Source organism: Cavia porcellus, unplaced genomic scaffold (genome assembly GCF_034190915.1).
Source record: "Cavia porcellus strain 051 isolate PalLab524CR breed Dunkin Hartley unplaced genomic scaffold, mCavPor4.1 scaffold_27, whole genome shotgun sequence".
Lineage (NCBI taxonomy): Eukaryota > Metazoa > Chordata > Mammalia > Rodentia > Caviidae > Cavia > Cavia porcellus.
This window is the reverse complement of record NW_026947510.1, coordinates 19,220,092-19,242,125: the sequence shown is the minus strand read 5'-3', so window position 1 is coordinate 19,242,125 and position 22,034 is coordinate 19,220,092. Positions and strand designations below refer to the sequence as shown.

Below are 22,034 nucleotides of genomic sequence, written 5' to 3'. Positions count from 1 at the left end.
CAAACAATATCAAATGCTGGAGAGGCTGTGGGGAAAAAGGAACCCTTTTCCTGTTCATGGGAATGCAGACTGGTGCAACCACTGGGGAAATCAGTGTGGAGATTCCTCAGAAAACTAGAACTAGAGGTCTCATTTGACCCAGCTATTCCTCTTCTGAGTATCTTCCCAAAAAATTAAAAATATTATACCACAGTGATATATGTGCACCCATCTTTATAGTAGCACAATTTGTAATAGCTAGATAATGGAAAACAACCTAAATGTATTTTTATACAAAGGAGTACTACTCAGCCATAAAGAATGATAAACTATAGGCTTTTTATAGGTAAATAAATACAATTTGAGACCATATTCATAAGTGAAATAAATACACACGTGTAAATATCCTATTGTCTCACTAGTGTGAGAAGCTGAATGACACAACATAGGTATGTGTGTGTGTGTGTGTGTGTGTATGTATATTAAAAAACTAAGATAGTTTACTGATTTCTCTGAGTTCACTAAAGAGAAAGATTTGTGCTAGTACTGTTCGGAAAATTGAATGCAGATGTCTTGTGCTCCAGGTGAATGGTTTGGAGATGATAGTGTATAATGTGTGTACCATTGTTGCCCCTGATTGACATATTTTGAAATTTAGTTTTAGTTTTTTTGTTTGTTTTTCTCCTTGAAATAAAATGGATTTGAAAAAAAAAATAAAATAAGTGGTTTACTAAGTGCCTTCTATGTTCTGGACACTGCAAAAACAGCAAGAACAAAGTGAGGTAAGGGCCTCCCTTCTTCACTGAGTTCGTGTATTTTATGTACGAGAGGCAGTTACAAGAGTGAAGCAGAGAGAACGAGGAGGGAGCCCAGGGCTGCTGTGAGTTTTAAAGATTCAAACTAGCCATTTAACACTCTTTAAACTGAACCGGTGCGGTGGCACACGCCTGTAATCCCAGCACTCCAGAGGTGAAGGGAGGAGAATTGGTGTGAGTTTGAGGCCGTCCTGGGCCCCAGTGAGTTCAAGCCAAGCCTGAACTGCACAGTGAAACCTTGTCTCAAAAACGATGGAAAAAAAGTCTTCAAAATGCAAATACTCAATCTGGAATGTACTTGAAACTTTTTTAGGAACATACAAACAATAAATATGTAATTAATGTAAATATTCTAAGAAGTCGATTGGTGAACTTCAATTATTGATAAATTTGAAACAGATTTTGTATAATATAGATCAAATTAATAGTTTGATAGTTTGATTTCACAGTATTTGTTTCTTTTGATTACAGATTATTGAAACAATGCAGACAACAGAGAAGAGTGAAGAATTGCTACATGTCATGGATGAAAAGATTTTGCACTAGATAGGACATTATGGCAGTGAGAGGTGGGACCAAGGGACATTTACCTTGAGGTCACTTTCCCCGCCCCTATACAACTTACCTGTGGCTCGAATAGAGTCTCAGTCAGCTACTCACACATCAGCAATGCCACCTTTAATCACCACCACAGTCAAAAGCTATATGTATACCCCCCCACACCATGTTTCTGGCAGAGAAAGCCTGACCCCCAGTGGTCATGGAGTTTCTCTCTGTGTTCTTAGAATAATAGCCATTTTTACTTTATATTCTCTCTTTCACCACACTGAAAATCCTATCATTTGGTTTCCCAACCAGGAAGGCAGAGTGAGGGGCTTCTGGGAATCCCTCCCAGTTTGAGTCCCCCTGCCTGAGAGCCACCTCTTCTTCCTCCAGGAGTGTTTGCTTGCCACCGCTAATCCACATGCAACAGCCACCTTCCTCACTCCACATAGGTGAGCTGCCATCCGAGGGTTTTGTTTGTTTGTTTGTTTCCATTTCTTTTTTTTTCTTTAAAGACTGTATTTTCTATTAAGACTACAAAAAGAGATCAAACATTTATGTGTGATTTATAAAAAAAGAAACAACATTTTAGGATAACTGTTTGAGGGAGTTTTCAAAAAGTATCTGTGAACATATATTTAGAGCAATAATTTTATATTATTTTTACATGTCCCTTCTACATGAGTAATTTTCAAAGTATTACCAAAGTCACTTATATATGTATAATTTTACTTAATTATGATTATTTTCACATATTGGATAACAACCATGAATACCAAATGTATTCCCACATTGCATACATAGGCTTAGTATGACATTCCTCACATAAGGTTAGCACCTCTGTCAGCACAAATTTGCCAAATACTTCTTATGTGCAGTTACTCTCCACTGTGAGGGGAATCATTTGCTTGCAAAAGGGAAACACTACAGCAAATATTTTCCATATAGCCTGAACACACAGTACATGATTCCTCTATTTGAATGGATTTTTGTGCACGAAATGCTATCCACCATTGTTCAAATGCGTAGAATTACTACACACAGGGAGTTCATTCACATAGTAGTTCATTCACAATCTCTCTGGTTGTGGAAATTTTTCTACATTCCTCGTGTTCATAGTTTTTTCCCCAGTGTGGATATTTTATGTTTAGAAAGTGAGAATTTATCAACAAATCCACTTACTCATTTCTCATATAGAGTTTTTCTACAGAGCAAATTCGTTTATATACACAAAAGCTACTACTATAGCTGAAAACATAGCAAATTGCTTACATAGATAGATAGGATTTATTTTCAGCATACTGAAATGCATACTGAATGCTTTGCCATACTGTCTGTACCCATAGAGGTTCTACCCAACGTGAGCCACTGTCTCCATTGCGATGCTTGAGGATGTGGAAGAATCCTTTGCAGTCCTCAGTAAGAAGTCACAGAAATGAGAGGTGCGCTCAGCTCCAGGCTACCAGCACTCTTGTTTCCATTTCTTAGCAAGCTTGCGACAGAAAACCCACCCTGCCATCCCGGACAGGGATAGCAGTTTTCACGCTCCTCAGGCTGCACGGCTCAGGTGAGACTGACATTTTTGCTCACTGGGGCCCCGCCCCGGGCTCCTCAGTGACCAGGCTGAAGAGAATGAGTGTTGGGACATTCCATGTCACACTTTCAAAATAGGTGACGATCTTTTTGTTATGTGTTGATCCAACACAGCTTCCACCTTCCTTGGGGGGAGCTACAGCTCTTACTTCCAGAGGTGAAGTTGTTCTCTCAGCTCACTTATAATTCAGTCATGGGGACCGCTTCCTGTACCCCATAAACCACACCTCTGGGGTGCCGGGTTCATAACCTTGGTGCTCTTGGCCTCTAAAAGGCTACCAAAAACCAAAAAGCTGATCTTTTATGCTTTTGTCACAGTGGCAACAAGTTGGCAGAAACCCTTCATCGTTAGGCCTTTTTCACTTTTAAGAATGCATCTTTCTCTCACTCTGTCTTCTGTGATGGCCCAAATACTTCTGGCTCACTCTGCTCTACCAAGATCTGTCCCCCTCCCCACATTTAGGGTGTGGTTCCTGTCTTTACAGCTTCTCCCTGTATCTCTCATACCAAACCCCACAGCTTTTTCAGCCAAAGACTGAAACCCCTGCGTTGTCCTCTCCTCCCCCTTCACCCACTAGGATCTCTAATCCTTCCCCTTGCTTCTTTCCCCAGTCTCCAATTTCTCAATCCCTCCCGCCCGAGCCCTCTGTCCCATCTGAGGGTTCTTTGTCTCCTTCTGCTGCGTCGCCATTTTCTCTGCCAGCTCACTATACTCGGCACTCCAGCCTTCTGGCAGGCCAGATGGTTGCCAGCATCCATGTTGATTGCCCACACATACCTGCCGGACGGATCTCTACTGCTTTGGGAACAGGCTGGTCCCAAAATATTATGTTCCTTTTTAACTTTCTGAGCTATCTCAGATTAGCCATAAATTAGGTTCCTTTTCTGCTATTCTTATTTCAAGAGATCTCTATTAATTGATCTACAAGAAGGTTCACACTAGTCTGTTTATTATAGTTCAAATTGGCCAAATATATTTGAGTACACTCTAAATTTATAACATTTGTCAGTCCATTTATTTGTTATCTGTCCACTTGCCTGCTCTGTAAACAGCTGTTTCTTTTTATTTGAGCCAACAATTTTTCCTCCCCTTTTATATTTTCAGATCATTTAATCAAGGTTTATTTGGGTTATAGATTTAAAGAATATGCTTCCACCTGGGTTGCCAGCTGGTCAAAATGGTGCTAAAATTGGTTAAACAAAATCCCTTGGGGTGAGGAGACATTGGATAGGACTCCAATTGACAAATAAGAAAGTGGCCACCTGGTAACTTTAACTAGCTCTTGTTCATTAATTGGAGACCCCAATAACCTCCATAGCCTTATGGGAGACACTTCAACTAACATTCATATGACTAAGACAATTCATTGTGCTGATCTGATGGTATATTCATGCCTTCAAATATAAAATTGGGATTGTTTATGATGACTACTGTTTTCTTTCAGATCCAGACCAGCCAGGAGATTCAGATCGCATCAACATGAGCTTACCAGTCAAATAATAATTTTTAAACAAAAATTTATGTAATGCTTAGAGATGCTTAAATAGTGAGCTGTTCAAACAATGTCACAAATTTCTTCAGTGCTCAAATGTTAAAACACCCATGCTTAATAGCCATTTAATGTTCTATGTTAAGCTTACTGCCTGTACTACTGTACTGTACTGTTATCAATCTTCTGGATGTTCAACAACTAAAACTAAGAGATAGTTATAAATTCCTTTTAGATTCCTTTTGCTGGGTCCACCAGATCTTTTCCAGGAAAAAAGTTATATAATACAGGGGCCTACAGAGCAATGAGACCAGCACTGGGACTGAGGCTGGGGCAGGGGCCAGGTCTGAGCCTTTCCCAGTCCACTCACCAGCCCTGGATCAGACCTCCTCAACCAGCAGGTGCGAGGCATATTGGGTCCATAATTAGCTATACTCAACTGGCATTAAATGACACTGTAGCTGATCTCTCTCCTAAATAAAAATGTAAAATTAATAAAACAGGCCATCCTCCAAAAATTAGATGGCATTAGACATTCTAACAGCATAAGAGGTACTTATACAATTGTAAAACCTAAATGTGCATATGACAAATAAATGACATATCAGTTTTTAAAATTCCCTGGACTTTATCCTCCTTACGAAAAGCCATTACTAAAACTATAATCATAAATACCCTGTTAATTATATTATTTGGCTCCTGCATATGTAATTGATCCTTTGCCCCTGTCTTCTTTAGACTTAAAGCTGTATACCTACCCAAGATAAAAACCAGATGTCTTGTGACTGTGGAGGAGACAGATACCTTCCACTGTGGACCAGATTCCAAGACAAAAGGCTAAACTTGGCCCTCAAACCCCACAGGGCGACCTTCTTAATAATGGCTTTTCATGTTTTCAACAACAGAGATAAAAATCAAAAGAAAAAATAACAATCTCATCTTTTAGCAGTGACACTTGGAGCTCTGAGACAGGTAAACTGACACAGGTGGAGCTGCCTGAGCCTCTCCTGCATGCTTCAAGTGCAGCAAAGAAGGACATTGGGCAAGAGAGTGTCCCAATCATAGCATTCCTTTGGGGCCTTACCCCTATTGCAATCTCAAGGGCCACTGGAAGAGTGACTATGCTAGCCACCAAAGAATGGGTAAGCCATCGTCTAAATCCTTGCTCTCACGGGAGACTCCATCACTGCCAGATTGATCACTGACTGATCTGCTCAGACTTGCTACTGAAGACTGACAGGGCTCAGGATCCACAGCCCCCTTTAAGGTGTCCTTCACAGAGCCCCAAGTCCCACTGGAAGGCTCAGGTAAGACATTCTCTATACTTGTGGACATAGAGGCCATATATAGTATTCTTCCTGAGTTTTCAGGCCACTATATCAAGTCCTTAGTCTCTATAGGAGGTGTTGAGGGCCAACCTACATGGCATTTGCAGACAGGGCCTATTCCATGCAGATTCCAGACTCGCTTCTTCTATGGTTGATCTTATAATTTGAGATACCTCCAATCCCACCTCACTACCCATGCCATGCCTATTTTAATTCATCTCAGGGATCCTTCAATTTTTCCTTGTGTTCCTCAATATCCCATAGCTACGTGGCTTTTTTTTTTTTTTTTTTTTTTTTTTTTTTTGTCTTTTTCGTTTTTATCGGTACCGGGGATCGAACTCACGACCGCCTGCTTGCAAGGCAGGTGCTTATGCTGCTGAGCTAAATCCCCAGCCCCGCTACGTGGCTTTCTTAAACCTGCCCATTCACGCTATAAGACTCTCATTCTTCCCATACTCAAGCCTGATAGGTCTTACCCTCTAGTACAGGACCTTAGGGTAATCAATAGTGCTGTTACTCCAATCCACCCAGTGGTACCAAACCCTTATACCATGCTCTCTCATATTCCTCCCTCAACCCCTCACTTTATAGTCATAGATCTTTTTTTTTTTTTTTTTTCCTTTTTATCGGTACCGGGGATTGAACTCACGACCACCTGCTTGCAAGGCAGGCGCTTATACCGCTGAGCTAAATTCCCAGCCCTATAGTCATAGATCTTAAAAATGCCTTTTTTAATCCTTTGTGTTTATGCATACTGACCCAGGCACTCTGAGGTCTCTACAACTTACACCTGTCATCTCTATAGTAAAACCTCTCCTCAGGGACACATACCACCCCCTTCCTTTCCTTTTTTTTTTATTTTTTTATTTAAGAGGAAAAAGAGAAAAACACAAAACAAAACAAAGCAGTGTAAGGTTACATATAATACAGAACTACAAAAAAAAACAAAACATAACAGTAAGAAATCACCTGTTAATAGATTACATATTATCGTCTTGGAAATAGTTGCTCAAATCACAGTATCAAAGAATACAAAGTAGACATTCAAACAGAGAGACTGCAAACAGCTGTGTTCAATGATCCAAAAACATTAATATAGTCAGCTATTCAACACCCCTATACACACTTGCTGTTATATCCGTTAGAGCTCTTTTTTTTTTTCCCCTTCCTCTCTTTTTACAACAAAATTTACACATTTTGGATTTTATTACTCCTTAGTTCTTATTACTTTTGGGGTGGGGGAGAATAAAGTCAAATATGGCAGAACAAAGCTGTCAGTCAAAACCAAGGATAGACATAGCACATGATGTAGAACAGAGTACACGGTTATTAACAATGGTTATCAACGTTGTCTCTTGTTTCCTTAAAAAGATTTGTCAAAGTATAAAGTTGGACAGAACAGTAGAGAACAAGACCAATAAAACTTAGACATTGTAAACATTACAGGACTTCCAAAGGAGACAATAGTCAAACCAGAATGGGCATCTTAGTGAATCTTATTGCCTTCAAAGTAGTCCCCCTTCCTTTCCTATTCATCAATTTCTCAGGCACAACCCTGGTCAGGACTGGCAGGTAGATTTTACACACATGCCTGGCCACAAAACTCTCAAATATCTTCCCATCTTTTGTTTGTACTTTTTCAGGATAGATAAAAGCCTTTCCTACAACCAGGGAGACTGCTGATATAGTAACTGAAGTCCTGTTACAGGAAATCATCGCAAGGACTACAACCAAGGTGGAACGGCCCCTACCTGTCTTTTTGGCAACCCCAACAGTGGTCACAGTTGCTAGACTGCCATCCTGGTTCCACATCACTCAAGTGGTGTGCTCCCAGCCCTAAATCTAACCATCCTATGGCCCACTCATCTCTGCCTCACCAAGGCCTCACAGCCACAACTGTCAGGCTAAGCCATGTTTGTTATCCAATTTGGTTCCTATTTCCTTATATTCTATTAATTAATTATCTTTTTTACAGCAGGACTTTTAACATTGTTTCCTAAAGACTCCCACATTATGTGTAAGATCTTCATGTTGTTCTACATGACAACTGTCTTAGTTCTCTCTGCCCTCAGCTGTTTAGTCAAACGTGAGATCTCTGAAAGCCTAGGCTCTTTCCTTCCTTATAGTGACACAGCCATGGCCATCTCCACCCCTCTTATTCTTTCCAGCTCAACTCCTGGACCAGAGACAAGCCCTACCTACCTACACTCTTAACTGTTACCCTTTCAGATGAGGGAATAATCAACTCTCATAACTTCACTCCTCCTAACCCTACACTTATTTTTCAGAATTCTACCACCATGGCCCTGATGGAATGGCATATTTAAATCAAAGGCACCTTTCCTTCTACCTCACCTGGGTCCTTAAATATGATAGTGACCTGCATCCTCATAGCAACTTGTCTCATTGTTTTTCCAGTCTAAGGTGTGGGCATTCACCAATGATAAAGTTGTCCTGGCTAAAACACCTGGCACCAGCTTCTGCATGGGTATCAATTGTCATCCCATCAACCTTCCTAAATCTGAATACAATGCCCCCTATCATCAGGAAGTAAAAAGAGAGAAAAAAAACTTCGCTCTTTTCCTAACAATAAAAAGATGGGAATGAAAGGATTTTGCCCTAGATAGGACATTATGGCAGTGAGAGGTGGGAGCAAGGGACATTTACCTTGAGGTCACTTTCCCCACCCCTATACAGCTTACCTATGGTGCCAAAAAAGGCCCAGTCAGCTACTCGCACATCAGCAATGCCACCTTTAAGCACCACCCCAGTCAAAAGCTATGTGTATGCCCCCCGACACCATGTTTCTGGCAGACAAAGCCAGAGCCCCAGCAGTCATGGAGTTTCTGTGTTCTTAGAATAAAGGCCATTTTAACTTTGTATTCTCTCTCTTACCACACCGAAAATCCTATCAATGGGTCCAATTTATGAAACTGTAGAAAACAAAAAGAGTGGAAGGAGTTGTAACTTAACCTCAGGTTAGATTCTTTCACCTATTTTAAATTTAGCTAGCAATTTATTATGCATGCATTAATATTTATATATCTAATTTTTATTTTTACTTTCACACGCCAGTTTGACTGGAGAAAATCTCTAAATATTAGAAAATAGGGATTCATGGACTACAGGGGAGACAACAAGGCTCACGGAGAAGCAAGCCCCCTGTGAACCAGAGCCATGTGCAGGCAGCTGCTGGAGTGGGGACAGCTAGACCCAAGCTTCTCCCCATGAGTCAGAGCCATTCATGGACAGTACGGGCAGAGAACAAGGATTCACCAAGAAGCCACCCGCTGCGAACTGGCACCATGCAGTGACCATTCTGGCAGGGGGATAGCCAGATCCCAACTGCTTCTGGCAGGTGGGCTGGCAAGCAAGAAGAACCAGTCCCTATCCCCACCCCCGCTCCCCTCCCCTCCCTGTCAACTCCCACCCCTATAAGCCACCGATCAGCAGATCTGGAGAAACAGGCTGTGGTGATAGCTATTGAAGTGAAATGCAATTTAATGCTTATGGTGTTTTGGTGTTTCAACAAACCTTGCCGGTCTAGGGCCAGTGGGTCCGATCATCTGTTCAGAGGCATCTAGGGGGGAATCTCCTTCTGAGGGTGGTGGCAATTTGCTTTGAAGTCTTTTATTATTTGGTTACATTGGATTTTATTCTCTCTTTTTTTGTTTGATTTTGTTACATCTCATGGCATAAGTAGCTATTTCAAAGATAGCAAGATATATTATGGTAGCTATTTTGGGTTTACTGTTGTCTTCTTTGGAAGTCCTTTATTGCATTCATTATTTTGTTTTTATTGTTTCTATTCTATTCTGTTCTGTTTGATTTTTCCTATATCTGAAGGTATCTACAGCTATTTTGAAGACGAGGCATTATGGTAACTATTCTTGATTTTGTAATGTTTTGAATTCCTGTGTCACTTACGTGGTTTGTTTTGATTGGTTTTATTCTGTTTTATTTTCTTTGGTTTTACCTTTTACTCTCTTCAAAATAAAAAAATAAAAATAGAAGATAGGAATAATGAAATCCATTCTAAGAATTTTCATTCCAAGCAAATGCATTGAAATTCCAAAATACAATAAACCCTTAAACTTTTCAACCTTTAAATATTATTGCTAAAACATATCAGGTACTTCATTTAGCTTATACAAAATTATAACTTTTTGTTTTGATTTTTATCCTGTTTTTAAAATTATTTTGAGGCAAAATCTTGCTATGTAACCTATGCCACTTTTGAACTGTTTGTCTGCTTCTTCTTCTTCCTTTTTTTTTGGTTCCTGGAATTGAACTCAGGACCTTGCACTTGCCAGGGAGGTGCTGTGCCACTGACCTATGTCCCCTGCCCTCATTATCCTCTTCCTAGCTGAGTGTTTGGAGCGCTGGAATTGTACGCAGGCACCATATCTACACCATAATTTTGTTTCAATGAATTATTTTCTGTTGCACTTTATATATTAGCAATGGATTGAATGATTTTGTACCAAATTTTAAAATGGATATTGACAATATAGTTTACCTCTTAATATAGAAAGATAAAGAATCAGTGAATTCACAACTTTTTTTGTCATTTTCCTCAGTAAACAATCTAAAAGAGTTATGTTTTGCTTACTAACAGGAGTTAAATAAAATGGAAAATTTTTGCTCCTTTCATTTTTTAAGTAATCCCAACATTTATTAGGCTGAAGCAGGAGGATTGCCATGAGTTCAAGGCCAGCCTGTACTACAAAGTGAGACTTTATCTCCAAACAAAAAAATTTTTTAGATAATCATCTAAGACCACAGAGGTAAATGTAAATGAAAATCATACATACATTAATTAAAAGTTAGCCTGGCATTAAGGTACCTTTTAATAACTAACAGAAATTTTTCAGTATTTTAGAGCTCTAATTTTCCTGTACTATAATAAAAGGCTTGTAGTTTATGTCGGTCATGGTAATAAACCATGTGCAACAAATACTGGCTAAGTACCACAACTTTTTATATCTCATTTTCTTAGAGGAGTCAAATATTAACAAATAATCCGTTAAAAAAACCCAAATAATCCTCTTTGTGCTATGTGCTTTTTCACTTAAGAAAACAGAAGTGAAATGTTTCCTGTGTTAGGCATATTAGAATGCAGAGGGGAACAAATATGCACCTGCTTTAGTCTAGTGCGCTGGCCAAAGGCAGGTACTTGAACAAGTATAAAACAAGGAAGAGTAAGTAACAGTAATAAGAACTTAGCAGGTACCCAGCTACTTATCTGTGATTTAATAGTCCCCAAAACTGACATGAACTAATCCTGTGGACAAAGCATAATCTGAAGTAATGTGAGGGTAGGTTGATTTTTTTTTGTCATTTAATATTTTTCAAAGCCAAGTGTGGTGCATCCTGTAATCCCAGCACTTGGGAGGCTGAGGCAAGAGGGTTGCCACAAGTGTGAGGCCAGCCTGGGCTACAGAGTGAGTTTAAGGCCAGCCTGAATGGCATAGCAAGACCCTGTCTCAAAAACTAAATAAATAAATGAGTAATATAAAACTATTCACCTTTTTCTGCAAAAATCTTATTACTAACTTTTTAATGAGAGCTTCCTATGTCTCTGTTGGAGTTATTATATACCATATCACTTTTGCAGAATTAGAAGATTTGGGATTTCAAAATGTCTGGGTCTAAGAGTTGTAAGTTAAGAATGGTTTATTTAACCTGAGCCATTCTTTGGACATGTAGATCATTTTCTGTTGTTGGTCTTCAAAAAACTGCTGCTGAGAGTAACTACATGTATAGTGCCATTTTATATTCATGGAAGTATATCCATAGAAAACAATACTAGAAGTAGAATTACAGATATTTATAATCTTACAAGAACTGCCTAATGTCAAACCAGTTTGCAATCTTGACTTTTTTTTAAACAAACAAAACACCTTATTAAAGGTAGTGTTTAGGCCCAGCAGAACAGATGTATTAGTTTCATTTAGTCTTTCACAATATAATACAGTAAATTGAAACTAGACATATGAGCGAGGTATGGTGGCTCACATCTGTAATCCCAGCACTTGGAAGGCTGAGGTAGGAGCATCATTGTGAGTTTGAGACCAGCCTGGGCTACAAAGTTAGCTCAAGGTAAGCCTGAACTACATTTTGAAACCCTGTCTCAAAAAGACAGAAAAAAAGAAGTTAAAAGTTCAAGTACTATAATTTTGTTCTTTTCCAGATTGTTTTGGTCATTCTTTATTTTTTCCCCATAAACTCCTTTATTACCATGCTAGTGTGAGGCAGAAGCGCCATCCCATGTCTGCTAGTCAGTTTGATTGGATAAAAGGAGAGTGCACATATATGGTCCTGAGGTCAGGCCACATGAGAGGCTCTCCGTTAGAAACAGAGTGTAGGTGGCTTCCCTTTCTTCTACATGTAAGAAGAAGCCTGAGCAGCAAAGAAACTGGACAGACCATCTACCTCTAGGATGTCCAGAAAGAGCTGCTTCATGTTCTCCATTCCTTTATGTTTTGGTTGTTCTTGATAGTGGAATCATTTTGTTTTTACAATTTTTAGAATGTCCATTTTATGTAAACGTTAGCTGGGATTTTCATGGGAATTGCAAGGAATTTGTAGGTCATTTTGGGGAGTATTACCATCTCAACAACTGTGAACCTGATGTCTTTCCATTTTTCAGATCTTCAGTTTTTTTGCATAGTGTTTTGTCATTTGCAATATGTTTGATGTCTTTTAAGTGTATTCCAAAATATTTTATCCTTTTGATACTACTGTAAATTGAATTGTTGTCCAATTTCATTTTCATTTCACTATTAGTTTGTAAAACTGCGGTGTGTATTTTCTCCTGCCTTCTAGGACATTGAGCTGTCTATTCTAATAGTTTTTCTGTAGCTTCTGTAGGGTTTTCTGTGTGCCATCTTTAAACAGATCATTTTATTTTGTCCTTTGTTGTCTGAATGCCTCTTATTTTCCCATTGCCCAGCGTCCCTGGCTAGAACTTGGAATGTAGCATTAGCATGGCATATCAGCCACTTTCCCATCTCTGGGACAGAGTGCACTGCGCTCAGAACTTGAAGGAGAAGAGGTTTATTTTGAGTCATGGTTTCATGCTTGGTTAACTCCAAGGCAGATCTGGCAAAGTGGCAGCAGGGGTGGGAGGGGAAAACTGCTCAACTCAGGACAGCGGGGAAGCAGAGACAGAAGCAGGAGCCAGGAGAAAAGTGCCTCCAGGTCACGCCCACCTCCTCCGCCCAGGACCGACTTTCTAGAGCACAGTGGGCTTTGGGTCCACAGTGCATTAACCCTCGGATGAATACTGAACCCTGCTACCCAGGACCCTTCCAAACACGTGAGGCTCTGGGGAACATTTTAGATCTAAACCATGACAGATGGCAAGAGCAGACAACCTTGTCCTTGGCCTTATTTTATTTTTTTCCCAAATCCATTTTATTTCAGAGAGAAAAAAATTCAAACCACAACAATCAAGAGAAGATAATGGTTCTTACATTGTTGGGCCGTAATTTAGATGGGTTGTTCATTTGTGTGTCTGAAGATGATCTTACTATGTTGCCCAGTCTGGCCTCAGATCCTGGGCCAGATCCCTTGCTGGGCGCAGTTCTCATCCCTCCTGAATGGCTGGGACTGCCGGCTTCCAGCTCTGTGCTCACCCTCTTAGGAGTCTTTTACATACAGATGCTAGTAGAGGTACATTCTCTTGTATTCTTAGCTTTTCCAGTTTTTCTTCGTCTGTCTTGTTCGTCTGTCTTCTTCGTCTTTTTTTTTTTTTTTTAACCCGAGATCGAACTCACAACCATCGCCTGCTTTCAAGGCAGATGCTTATGCCACTGAGCTAAATCCCCAGCCCCTTTTTTTGTCTTTTTGAGACAGAGTCTTATTATGCAATTCAGGCTGGCCTTGGGCTCACTTTGTAGCCCAGGCTGTTCTTGAACATGCAACATTACTTCTGCCTCAGCCTCCCAGGTGCTTGTAATGCTTTTTTCTATCAACTGGTTGTTTTAGAAACCTTAATTTGCTGAGGGCTAGAGGGGAGGGAATTCCTGGTACATTTTGTTGAAGATGTTCATTGCTGATGAGATTTACTTATTTATGTATTTTTGAGGCAGGGTCTCACTTTGTAGCTACTCTTGAACTCACAATGTAGCCCAGCCCAGTCTCCAACCATTTCTGTTGTCCTGCCTCAGCATTCCAAGTTCCCAAGTGCCAGGACTGCAGGCATGTGCCACCATGCCTAGCTTGCTTTTTGTTTTAATTGATGTTATTCATGCCTTTTCTGGTTGTCATCCCCACAAGGAATGTAACACAAGTACTAGTAAACTAAAAATAAAGCAAAACAAAAAACTGCTACTGTGCACATAGCATGCACAAGGCCTAAGGTTTAAGCCTGAGCTCAACACATGCACACACAAAATCAGTACATAATACAGTACTCAGGGGCTGGGAGGACGCAAAGGCAGAGCATTTGCTTAGCATGTACAAGGTCACAGGTTTGATTCCCAGCATATCAGAAACAAACTACAATACTGCCATGATTCTCTAATAGAAAAGAATGGAACTAGTATTCTGTTCCATTAGCTAAACAGATGTAAATAAGAATGTAGGCCTTCATGCTCAATATCTATGGGTATTCTAGAACTTAACATGTTTTAGATGCAGAAAAGCATGTGAAATGTATTTGACAAATGAAAATAAAGCCTTATACAGTATGAAGGGAAACTACTCCTTTTGGTGTTTTTAGGAGATCTTTGGTATTGGTTTTATTTTGTTTTGTTTTGTTGTTTGGAGAGGAGGGGGATTTGAGATATAGTCTCAATACATAACCCAGACTGGCCTTGAAATTATGATGATCCTCCTGCCTTACCCTCTTGATTGCTGGGATTATAGGAGTGCACCCCCACACCTGGACAAGGAGGTCTTTAGTATTTTAGAAAGAGCTTCCTGGAAGTATAGAATCTTAGATGACTTTAGATCTCCTGATGAGCTCTGAAGTGATTGATAGGGATAGTATAGATTGAGAAGCTCTGGTGTATTTACATTTAAGGTATAACTACCATTTCAACAGTTGCTTCTTTATGTATAAATCACATTAGCTGATACTTTAAAATTTAGTATTGCAGGCCATAGTGGCACACACCTATAATCTCAGCATTTGGGAGGCTGAGGCAAGAGGATTGCCTTGAATTTGAAACTATCCTGAACTACATAGTGAGACCTTGTCTCAGAAAAGAAAAATCAAACATCATAAAGACATGCCAGGTGTGACGGTATACACCTGTAATCCCAGCACTAGAGGCTGAAGTAGGAGGATTTTCAACAGTGCAAAACCAGTTTTGACTACATAGTGAGATCAAAGCTAGCCTGAACTACATAGTGAGATTCTGTCTCTAATAAATGAATAAGTAATTAAGTAAACAAATAAAATGCTAAATTGTTAGCTGGGCATGGTAGTACACACCTATAATCCCAGCACTCAGGAGAATTTCTATGAGTTTGAGGCCAGTCTTGATACAAAGTGAGATCAAGGTCAGCCTGAACTGCAAAGCAAAACCCTGTCTCAAAAAGACCCAAAAAGAGCTGGAGTTATACCTCAGTGGCACAAGGGCCTGCCTGGAAAGTGCAGGGTCCTGAGTTTGAGTCATGGTACTGTTATGCTCTTTGCTTATGCCCTAGTGACCATGTACCTAGAGCACCGACCACATTGTTTTAAATTAGTTATAAATTAACTGACCACATACATCATCATGCTGTTCTGTATGCGTCATTTCCCCCCTCCCCAGTTAACCTGTTTGCTGCGTCAACTTTTGTTCCCCTTAAGAGACAAATGATGCTGTGTCAACCATTGTTCCCTTTATGAAAGACAAATGTTCCTGGAATTGGCAGACCAAGGACTACACATTGGCTAACCACCCACTGTGAAATGCCTCTGACCTCAAGCAAAGGGGAACAAAGGCCCACCTTGTTTCTGTTTTTTATCACTATGTACTTAATGATCAATGAGCTAATCATAAATGAACTATAAAAATCAGTCAGAATTCTAACTCAGTTGCACAGCTTTGCAAATTCCATCTGCACTATGTCACTGGGCCAGCTAAAATAAAAGCGCTACTTTTAAAAAGACGTCGTTGTCTTGCCCTGTTTTTCATCTCAGGGGGTCTTGTTTGGGGGGCGGTGTTACAACAGTATGAAAACAAAAAGGAAAAATGTTAAATTGTGTATCTGAAATCTTTGTGATAATACAGGGTTAAATTTTTTTAAAAATGGAGTTCAAGTATGATATTGATGAGATTGTTAGTAAGACTAAATATTTTATGTTTTCAGCAGGTTAGCAGGCATATCTTCATTTACTATGTATGAAGGTCTTTATATTTTTTCCTGTATTTTTAAATTTCTTTTATCCCGAGCCCTAAATTTCATTTTTGAGTCACGGTTCCTGCTATGCAGTTCAGACTGGCCTCAAACTTCTGATCCTTGTGCCTAGTCTCTTTATTACTGGGATTCATGCATGTACCACCATGCCTGGCTCATATCTTTACTATTTTAATTAATGTTAGTTAATTAATTAATCTAGTACAGAATTTTTTTAAAAGGTAGTAAAATACAACTGACCAAGGCAGAATAAAGCCTATCAAGACAATGCAGTGAAATTGGTACAGAACAGGATACTGGGATAACAATAATAGCTATCATAGTATATCTGGTTTTCTTCACAATAGTTGTCCATTCAATGAGGTATAGCAAAATCAAACCAAAAACAGAACTTTATAAAACCTATCAAAACAGAATATTGAATAGAGCAAAACAATCAGAGCAAAGCCAGTGAAAACATATTGGCCTTCAAAGAGAAGACAGAAAGAAATCCCCCCTATTTGCTATGTTGCCTATGGTCATCCTCCCAAGAGATACTCAGAACTCTGGCCCCCAGTTGCCCACCACTCACTTGTGCCATGGCTGCTTGCCTGGAAGTGAGGCATGTTGCTTTCTTGCTCAGCACCCTAAGTTCCAACATGGCTCTGATTAATGTTAATTTAAAAGGAATTTATCCATTTTCTTATTTAGAAAGATTTAAAATAACTTTATTTTATAATTAATATTTATTATAAAGGGGTATTTATAATATTTATAAAGTGGTATTATAAAAGGGTAGTTATAATACCCCTTTGTATTATAAATTGATAATTGAAAGTTTGTTTTTATGTATGTAAAGAGACAGTACTATTAATTATATATAACATTCTAATAGTTTAACTCAAAGGTATTTTGCTAGCTATTTGTAAACTGCAGCATTATTTTCTGTGAGCACATTAGTGATTGCATGGTCATTTCATGTTTTAGATCTGGGTGATGTTCTTACTCCTACTCTGAATGCCAAAGCCGTTAATGGGAAAGCAGAAAGCAGTGACAGTGGAGCCGAGTCGGAGGAGGAAGAGGCTCAGGAGGGAGAGAAGGGAGCAGAGCCAAGCGATGATGGTGAGTTTTAGGCAGTGAGTTAGCGATTTCACACTAAGTTAGGTAAGAAGATGTGAAGGGTTTGGGCTGGTTGGTTGTGTGTCAGATGAGTGCATGTGGGGGGATGTGGGCTCTTGTCTCTATACGCGGGGTTGGTGTGGACCAGAATGCCTTGGCCACAGAGAGGAGGGATGACTGATCATATGTGTAAATGAAAACTATTGACTGAGGGCTGACGAGACTAGCCCACCCCCCAAATGTAGTGCATGAAATGCTGCCCAGGACAGGCAGTACTGTTTTTTTGGACATGTGGCATTTTAAGGTATTATTTGCAATCTGAATATGCATATGTAAGCAAGGACTGGAAACAAGTTAGACTTTCAATTATGAAAAATAAAATGGAGTCCAAAGAATAAGAATACAGGCATAAATGCGTCTCATTGCTTCGTCTTGTGGTACTGAGGATCCAACCCAAGGTCTCACACATGGTAGGCAAGCACTGTGCTGCCGCCTGTAGTGCATTTTCATGAAGAGGGAACCCTGGAATCATGGGGTTCTGTGGGCTGGGAGTCCTGTTAGTGGGACTGCCAGTGACTCAGGGACTTAGAGAAGGGAGTTAGACTCTAAAGCAAACCGTGCACCTTGGTGCGCCTTCACTTTCCAGTCTATAAGGAGCTGTCTTGTTATCAACTTTGTACAACCTTTTGCCGTGCTAGATCCCTTCTCTGTAACAGTTTGCCTGTCCAGGATCTGAGAGAGTAAAGATCTCAAGAGATCTACGGAAGCAGTTCTAAAAGCCAACACAGATTTTGGGTGAACTCAGTATATAATAAATATCTTTTCAAGGATCACCCCTTCTCTCTGACCCAAACAGAAAACCTACCAAGAAATTATGGTAGCTTGAGGAATGACTAGAGGATATTAGCACATAGTGTGCAGAATTTGACCTACTATGAATTTTTATGACTTCGATGTTTCTTAACAGATAAGAAAATGATGAAATTAGGAGAGCATAAGAACTTGGAAATCATCACTAATGGTTATGATAAAGACAGCTTTATTCAGGATATACAAGGTGACATTCAGGCCACTTCTTCCCTGAATGGTAGAAGTGCTGAAGAAGGAAAACCTGGAGATCAGGGCTTGGAGGGAACTGGAAACATTGCTGTCCACCTTCCCCAAGGTACGGGCCGCATACTTCTTTGCCTGGCCTTTTTCCTATCTTTTTCCTATAATACTGTTTAATAATTTTAGGATATTCAGGAATAGTTTAGAATTTTAAAATATTTTAAAATAGTATTTTAGAGCTTAAAAGTAAGGGTGTGTATTATTGAAAGACAGTAAGTTAGGACAAAAGTTATGACATAAAACTTTTATGTTTTTCATGAGACTTTTTGTGTTACCACATGATGTTTTAAATAAAATCTTTGATTATTTATTCTTGATTATTCTTGATTTATTCTTGATTGTTTCTCTTGACTCCTGATTTTATGTGGCCTTTGTTTTCTAATCGTCTAGGTACGTTAGAGCTTTTTCATGGCCTCTGACTCTTGGAGTGAGCCTACACGTGTGTGAAATTATTAATGTAGCTGCGAGCAAGTGCAGAAGCATCATCTCTTAGTGTGACACCCAAACTCGCAGGGTACACCTCATGTCTAGGGTGGTCCTAACTCGTAGTGTGTTTTCTCTTACTAGGTTACTAGGTTTCCTGGGATTTTTGCCAGGACGGTGTCTTCATAGACTTAAATGACAAAATGTTTTTGTTTTGTTTTGTTTTTGATACTGGGGATCAAACTCATGACCTCGCGCTTGCCAGGCAGCTGCTAGCTGCTGAGCTATATCCCCAGGCTGACAAAATATGTTTTTATCCTTTCAAATAAAAACTATCAACTAAATTGAAAGTTTTGGTAAGTTAAAGTATGACTTCATGAATCAAATTTGCATTTCAGTATGAACATAATATAGAGCTGATACATTTTGAAAATAGAATAAATAAGTGTATTTTCTAATAGAATATGCTTACATTACCTGGATATTTGTTCATATTTAGATATAAATGATGATCATGTTGAAGATGTTTCAGGGATTCTGCATTTGACAAGTGATTCAACAGTGAAGTTTACTGTGATTGTATGGAGCACTTTGGACAAAAAGAGGTAAAAACGACATTTTTTGATTGGCAAGTTTTCAAAGTGGTATACCAAAATTCAGCACATAGCTTCTGTTAATAGCAGATGTACACACTGTTCATCACTTTGAAAACATACCTCTAAAACAGTCAAATGTGCATATTTTTATTTTAGTGAATTAAAATATATATACTAGAATTTTCAAAGAATAATCATTTAAAGTACTCTATTATAGTTAATTTTAAAAATTAATTTATTAGAAACCTGAAGAGATGAGATGAGAATCAATGTGTTTAACACTGGTTAATGAAGAAAATTGAACAATTTTGAAGCAGTCTTTTCTTCACACTGACTAATCCATCAGACTAAAATTTTTATGAAAATAATCTTCAGATTTAAATTAATTAAGATTTAATACTGGAAGAGAAATTTGAAAAAAAAAACTATAAAAGGCCCATGAGGTTTTTTTTTTTTTACTTGCTTTTTCTGATAACAGTGAAGATGGTTCTGAAAACTGTATTTTCAGCATTTTTACACATGTTTCCCCCACTCTTCCCTTCACTCTGTTCTAATGCAGATTCAGTGTGTCTTACAGAAAATCTTGTAGCTCTTGCCTCTACAACAATCATTTAATGTTTTATCTTTTTCCCTTTTTTTTTTTTTTTTTTTTTGACATGGGGTTTCCCTACAAAGTCCAAGCTGGTCTTGAACTCATGATGTAGCTCAGGCCAACCTCAAACTCAGCCTCAGCCTCCCAACTGCTGGGATTACAGGTGTGTGCCCGCCACTATGCCACTTTAAAAATTCTTTTTTTTGCTTTTTGAGATAGGGTTTCACTCTGCAGTTCAAATTGGCCTTGAAGTCACTTTGTAGCCCAGGCTGGCATCTACTTGGCAGTGAGCCTTCTCTCTCAATGTCCCGAGTGCTAGGATTACAGATGTGTGCCACCATGCCTGGCTGACATGGTAAAAATGGTGACAAGGAGGCCAAACAGAGAATGAACAAAATTAGTGGAAGCAAAAACAGAAAATGATAAAAATTCAAATCCCTTATTTTCTCTTTCAAAATAGTTTTTGGCCAGGCATGGTGGCACATGCCTCTAATTCCAATACTCAGAAAGCAGCAGCAGGAGGATTACAAACTCAAGCCCAGTCTGGACTGCACAGTGAGACTCTGTCTCAAAAACCAAATGTTGGTGAAAAGAGCTGTTCATCTCGATAATTGTCTGGGCCCTTAGTTGTGGGTTTGCTCCTGTGTTCTGCATAAATCTGTGGCTGGCTGAGAGCCTTCGGGGGCTTTGTCCAGCTGGGCTTTCACTGCCCAGCTGACGTTGGTGATCACCTTTCTCCTGTTAGGTCTTTGCTCGCCTGACTTTCGCTGTCCCTCGTGTGTGTTAAGCAGTGCCCTCTGTGTCTCTAGCACCCTTGTCTGTCTGTCCAGGTGGCCCAGAAGACACTGTCTTCCCGTGCAGTGCATTAATGCTGACACAGCCTTCACACCAGATGGGTGTCTCTTCCAGAAGGAAATCTCATTCTAAACAGCTATTATTGTGTCCTCAGACTTCATGTCATGATCTTATTCACTGAGATATTTAGCCCTCTACGAAGATACTTAAAATCTTTATTATTATTTTATCATATTACTGTCAGTTTTTTTACTCAAGACAGATGATCTGTAATAAGTCACTATTTTAAAAAAGTAAATACTGAAACTATTTTCAGGATATTCGGGCGCTGTTGAGCACAGTGATCTTTCCCCCCTTGTTGCCATTCATACTGCTCTGGTTTCTGTCCTTCCTGTAGGCTTCCTGGTCTAGCGGCACTGTGTTACACCACGGGTCTCACTGAAGCCCTGAGGTGACAGAGGGCTATGTGCTTTCTTTCTTTTCTTATTTTAATTTTTTAAATGTTACTGGGGATTGAACCCGGAACCTTCACATTGAGCTCTGTACCCAGCCTTCCCCTCTTTTTAGTTTTTGAGACAGGGTTTCACTAAATTGTCCTGACTGAACTCAAAGTTGTGATCCTCCTGTTTTAGTCTCTTAGTGCTGGGATTACAGGTGTGCACCACTATGCCTACATAGGACCACATACTAGGGCCTCACCTCAGTAAATTACTGTTTATTTTTATTTTGTTTTGAGACAGTTTCACTGTGTAGTCCAGGCTGGCCTTGAATTTACTGTATAGCCCAGGCTGGCCTCCAACTTAAAGCAATCCTCCTGCTTTAGCCTCCAGAGTGCTGGGATTACAGGTGTGCACCACCACACCTGGCCTAATCCTTAGTCTTTAATTTACTACAAGCTCTCTATTCATTCTTTCCCACCTTATAGGGTAACAGGGTCTTCTCATTTAAGGCCAGTTTCTCTGCATTGCCCATATCCTCCTGCTCCTTTGGGCTTTCTCTTTTTCTACCCTCTCTGTACCATCCCCAACCATTGTTTCTCTTCCACTTCTTCTCAAGCTATGCACATATTCACAGCCCTTCCATCTTTGAAAGAAAATATTCACTTAACTTGGTGATACCCTCTATTATTTTACTTCTGTCCTTCACTGTATGAGCAGGCCTTCTGTTGTCTGTATTTATTGTATCCATTTACTGTAGTCAGAGTTCTGCCGTACATGCCAACACATTTTCTTGAAAACATGCCATTGTACCAATCTTTCAACGCTTTCTTTTGTGATAGTTTTTTTCCCCCAACCTCTTAGGTTTCCTGTAGGCCT

The 22,034-nt window shown here is 39.5% G+C and overlaps 1 protein-coding gene across 16 annotated transcripts in view; it reads left to right on the top strand.

Moving 5' to 3' along the window:
• Tsen2 (tRNA splicing endonuclease subunit 2) overlaps window positions 1-22,034 on the top strand; it is an 86,755-nt gene that overhangs the window by 42,988 nt on the left and 21,733 nt on the right. For 9 of the 16 annotated variants that reach the window (XR_001199554.3, XR_010043779.1, XR_010043777.1 and 6 more), the window contains 6 exons: window positions 1,266-1,363; window positions 1,731-1,789; window positions 2,684-9,106; window positions 17,071-17,205; window positions 18,170-18,367; window positions 19,235-19,340. The gene's annotated coding sequence lies outside the window, so the exon portion shown is untranslated. Of the gene's footprint in view, window positions 1-1,265; window positions 1,364-1,730; window positions 1,790-2,683; window positions 9,107-17,070; window positions 17,206-18,169; window positions 18,368-19,234; window positions 19,341-22,034 lie in introns of those variants that run through there. The other 7 variants (XR_010043773.1, XR_010043766.1, XR_010043774.1 and 4 more) reach the window with 7 other exon arrangements.